Source organism: Glandiceps talaboti, chromosome 16 (assembly GCF_964340395.1).
Source record: "Glandiceps talaboti chromosome 16, keGlaTala1.1, whole genome shotgun sequence".
NCBI classification, from domain to species: domain Eukaryota; kingdom Metazoa; phylum Hemichordata; class Enteropneusta; family Spengelidae; genus Glandiceps; species Glandiceps talaboti.
This window is the reverse complement of record NC_135564.1, coordinates 13585511-13591511: the sequence shown is the minus strand read 5'-3', so window position 1 is coordinate 13591511 and position 6001 is coordinate 13585511.

Genomic DNA, 6001 nt, shown 5'->3' with positions numbered 1-6001 from the left:
TGATTTTAGTTGAATTAAAGCGAAATCTCCCATGGCTGTACTTAATTTTCTATTATTTTCATAAAATGTTCGGTAAAATACAAAGACGGGAAAAAACATCCACGAAGCATATTGGCTAAATTTACTTCTTGAAGTATTCAATAAAGGCATGTTAGATAGTGCTCTTGTGTTTTTACGGACGATATTACGACAGGAAGTCGATATATGTATAAATGGAGTCCGAATTACATGCTAATTTTAGCAGAAGATGAAGTGGGGTGCACGAGCTCCTGTGGGCGGCTAGGTCTAGGAGGGTTATGGGGGCAAACCTAATGGAATGTACACTTTGTTTTTTTTTATCGTACAACAATCTTTTGACGTCGCTCATTAGCTTTATGTCGATCTGTAGCTTTCTTTCAAAGACAACCAGATAAAATTAATCGAATACCTAAACCATTTTATGATATCTGTGTATTTTATCACCGTTATCAAATACAGTGCAGTATGTATGTTTAAGGAGTTAATAGGCTTTTAGTATTGCTGCAATAAACGCATAACAAAAACGGTTATTTGGCATAACTTGTCACTATTATTATCATTGTATAAATTGTTACTATTAGCATGGTTGCCATGGAGATTATCATAATGGATTCTGATACTGTTGTATTATAACAGTTTCAATACCACTTGTCTTTTCATGCAAATCTTAAATATCTCTTTATCTCTTGAATTGATATAAACTAGTATATAAATGTTGAATGCGTCTCGATCGGTGACATATTTCCTTAAAAATCGAAGATGTTCTCCAAAATTTGCAATATAAAAGCTTGTTCATGGTCTTTTTAAAATAATAAATGAAATTTGGAGGTTCGTCCAGTTTTCAAGGAAATCGCCATTCTTTTATTCTCTTATTGAGTTAAAGTCGTTTTCGGCGGCCATATTGGATTCTTGAATGGCTTAATTTTGATATTATTTTGATTCTATTTCAAAATGTTATGCGGTAACCCCCTGATTTTTCTCTTGATTTTAACTAATAATAAGTTAAAGTCTTCTGGAACAAAGTAACAACAAAAGGTGTTTACTCCCGGGGTACATATTGCAAACATATACGTGTAATAGTGGGAGTCTATGCTGCTGTCAAAGATTGGAACCATGAGCCACGCTTTCCACCCACGTGGATGGCTCTTGGGTCCTAGTATAGTCTACAATGACTTAACCGAATCGCTGCCACTTCGTTTCCTAATTGCTAAAAGTCCCGAGGAAAAATTTCAATCACGATGGTTTTACCCAGTATAAGTATGTACCTAGAATATGCCTAGTGCAACAGTCTGGATATGTACTCAAACTGTAATCAGGAAAGTAGAACGGACTGCACTGCACCATCAAGGGTCAGGGAAATTTAATTGTACAACGCTCTCAGCGCGTCGTGGGACAGCATGATAGAAAACATGTGGATTATTATAGTAATAGATAAGGTACATTGAAGTGAATCATTAATCAGAAAACCATTCTTCAACCCAACTGAATCGACAGAATTTTAAACCGAAGAAAAATTGTTTCTTGAGAGAAAGGACATTTTATATCGTTTATTTTGAAGTGAACGGTTTACTAATATATATCGCAGTCGACACACTGAGCCCTATGTGGACACAGCCTTTACATGTTAAAGATTTTTGAACTGCCTAATTGACATTCTCATAGTGTGTGCATTAGTATTTCCATAACCTTTGTGTGGCTCTGGGGGTTTTACGTCCGGGCGTTTTTGAGGTAAGAAAAAAAACGATCCAATCCGAAAGAGAATTTTTAAATCTCTCCATTATCTTTAGATGTAAATCTTTGTTCTTGGAAGAGATAATTTTGGCGATTAGGAACACAACAGATGGATGACATATTTATATTTTGATGTAAAGATAGTACCAGACGTACATTTTTTGACGTTGTTGAGTAATTCAGGGATGTGATTAGTAGACCGAAATATTGAGTACAACGTCACAGTTTCTTATTCTGTGGATAAATCCTCAGGGAATTATTATGTGGAATAAACGATTTTTAGACGCCATATTTACTATGCTCGAGATTTACACATTTGGTGCGAAATATTTTGTCAAAAAACAACGATAGATTAGTAACAACATTATTATTGTCACTTTTTACTGGGAGCTTTATGAAGGGTCTGTATAAATTATGCCACATAATTGATAAACTTACACACTTGAACCATAAACTATCCTCCATGGTGGCTAAAAACAAGAGTTTGTAAAGAAAAAAAAGAAAGAGTCAAATTAACTAGATATACGATAAGGATATATTATTACGATATAAATGTAATTTGATTGTTAAATCAATATGCTATTTTTGCTAAAATGAGTTTCATTCTGTCCTATTGACCTACATGACTAAAGACAAATCACGCTACAACGGAAATATAGTCGATAAAAAAGACAGCTGCAATTATATTACTTGGAAAAGGATGCGCAAATATCACATTGCTTTGTCACGACGAACGTTCACTCATCAGTTTGTAGACATTTTTTTTCAGTGGCAACATATCCATAACCCCGACGTAATAAAACTGACTTTAATTTATCAGGGATATAAATCTACTTACATAAGTTGGATATACTAAAGATACATTGGCACTTACAAAATACCATCGTCGTAGACCATAGCCTCTTTTACGGCACCGCCAAATACTTCGCGGTGTCGCGGAAGAAATAACAGCTATGGTTTGCGAGAATGCAAAATACCGAACTATAATGTTCTATTTTAAATTTCCTCGTGTTGAAAACATTCTCGCAAACCAGAGCTGTTATTTCTTCCGCTACACTTCGCAAGTTTCGACAGTGCCGTAAAAGAGGCCGCAGTTTGCGACGATGGTTGAAAAGTGTGTCAGTCGGACTCTACAAGAGATACAAATTAGTATTTTAGAGCATAAACAGAAATTTACTTTTTGTCATTAAAAGAATACTTTAAAAGCGCATATTTTTAGCACACAATATTGGATTCGGTCATGAAAAGTTCCAACAAAATCTAGAAAATCTGATATTTTACTATAAACGACAGTATCTATACTTGACCATAAGCATACGGATATCCGAAGAATTGGCACACGGTTCATCCACTTACCCTTGCCACTGTCAAATCATGCTGTTATACGGATTCATTAATTCTGATGTTTCTATTTTTAGTAAGAAGTCCTAGTAAGCAACCCAACCACATATAAACGTTGATTGTGAAAGTAGGAGATGTACATAAATGCCGAAAAATTAATGATGAACATTGAGATTCAGACCTACTCCTACGAATATGACAATTTCATTTAAACAAATTGAAATTCTATTATTGGTTGCTGTTCTAATGATTCAAGATACTCGACAGGTTATTTGTATTCAATTTCTTGGAGAGCATAAAAGTATTCTAATAGATAGAGGTTGATATAAATAAATATTTCCAATGGCTTCTCTGTTTAACAGTCGCCGTGCATATTTGGGACGAATAGCCATGATTATGGCATATTTATATATAATACTTCCCACAATGTGCTCACAGTACAAAATAATGATCATCCCTGTCTATCTTTGGAATAACGATCACTTAAACTTCCTCAACTCTTTGGGGCACCTATTTTTAGAAGCTACCATATGGGCGTAGCTGATAACGCTGCCTCAAATAATGAACGTTTCTGTGCAGCTAGAGTTTCGTACTACTAGTACACACAAGCTCCCTATAGGCACATGCCAGAAATTGAAACCCAATGGCTGTGTTTTTAGTTTATTATGTATATGATGCGTGTTTCACTTTTGATCTTCGCGAACCTAGCAGTTATACCATGTAACTATATATATGTGTGTTTATTTGTAGGGTAATGCTTCGGGCAGTATGTCAAGATAACGACGTGTCATGCCATCATATCAGCCAGCACTCACGACTGAAAAAGGGCTGAAAGACACGACGTATTTTGATTCTTGTAGTCTAGGGCTAGAGTTAAGATTAGGGTTAGGGTTAGGGTTAGGTTAGGTTAGGTTAGGTTAGGTTAGGTTAGGTTAGGTTAGGTTAGGTTAGGTTAGGTTAGGTTAGGTTACTGCACTGAAACACGGTTATTATTCAGGACAATAAATGAATGGATATGATACTATATAAAAATCCTAGTTTCAAGCTCTACCTTTATAAATGTTCATTAAGTGCATTCTACACCTTTTAAACCTACACTAGCTGTAACTGGGGTATTTCAAACAGACAACCAGCAATATATTCCATGGAAAATTTATAAATATACCAATAATTAGGCATTGTGCATGGTAATTAGATGACTGTTTATTTAATCTATGAATGGTTTAGTAATAAATTGACATTCAGATTCATTGGGGTGCTGAGTTTTGGGTGCGGACCCACAAATCAATTTGCTTGGATTTATTGTACCATATTTAATACACAGCTACACCAATACATTTACCCACAGGTGATTTAGTACTATTCAGGGCCGGGCGTTTATAACGAGTAAGTCTTTCCAGATAACAAGACAGTGTTCCAATGTAGTTTTAAGACTAGCAAAGTAGACATTGCAAAGGTTATAAATTACAGTTTGACGACATTATAAAAAGTCAAACAAAACAAATTATCAGCATTCACTATAACACACCTAACATCAGAAGCGCAGGCACAGTAAAAGTATATATATCCCCTGTATTTATAACCTATTTGAATTCTGTATGCACTTTGAACAAACGCTCATCGGTGCCAATAGAAACCAAGGCAAAAGATACAAACAAGACGACACATTCTGGTAAATATCACAAAATTATTACACAGCTCTTGGATTTTCTGTTGCTTTTTTTGTTCTTCGGGTTGAGAACGGTTGAACCTTTTGTTGTGTGCATTGGTTAACATTTTTGTATTCAAGAGTTGAACGTGTTTAAAACCGGATATGTATCCGCCAATGCTATGGTTTCAACGGTCAAAACGTGATAATATAATACAAAATCAATGACTTAACCTTCAAGCTAGTATTAAATGTGTTTATTTTTATCAAATAACAGCTTACCTTGTGAATATAACCGGAAATGGTTGATATTTCCGGTAACTGTCGTTACAAATGAAAAAAAAACAATATCAACGTATGTCTAATATAGAAATAATTGTCAGTAATTAACTTTTGTGAATAAGCAATAAACAGGTGATGAAAATGACATTGATCTCTTTGATTGTACACTTAGATAAGTAATTGCCCAATATGTTTCCTTCTTTCTGGAAATGAAAAAAAGAGTGACTTAAGGGGTCTTGTCACCACTAGTTGGAAACCTTTAGGTAACAAATATGTTCTGGTTGAATGAAGACAAATACTGGGGAATAATAAGATTATATCTCCTCAAGAATAATCTATGAATAAATCTGAAAAATAATGGCGATTTGGAACGTTTTGAATCATATTTCGAGCACCGCAGAACCAGTGACGTAGACATGGGTTGTTGTGACGTAGAATGATCAGGGTATATAATCCGTATTTTGTGTTCAAAGAAAATATTTTGGCTTGTGCATGGTATAAATACCATAATCTCACATTGTATTTGTCGACTGACTTACTTCAAGATTTTTACTTAGGCCGGAACCAGTCCATTGGGGAAATATTTTAAGTCTTACAATCTTCAAATGTTTTGAGTTTGTTATTTACTTTTAGTAATTTTTGTCCTCAACTTTTTTTCCCAGTTCCCAGTTCCCAGTTCACAGGACCGTTCATTGTTTGCAATCCCTCACTCACTCAGGTTATCGTTCCACACACACACAAAAGAAAAGCAGATGTGTGGGTGGTTTTTTCAATTCAAATAAAGAAATAAAAAGGCTCCTCCGTCTTGAGCAAGTCTAATTGTTACTACACTCTTCTACATCTTTCGGAAATTGTGATAACATCAGGACAATACATTTTCATGAAATTGCCTTAAACAGACTTCCGCTCGACTCTTTATGACTCGCACTCGCGCATGCGCTCCTGGCGACAGTCACTCTCTAAGCTATGACAATAGCTGGG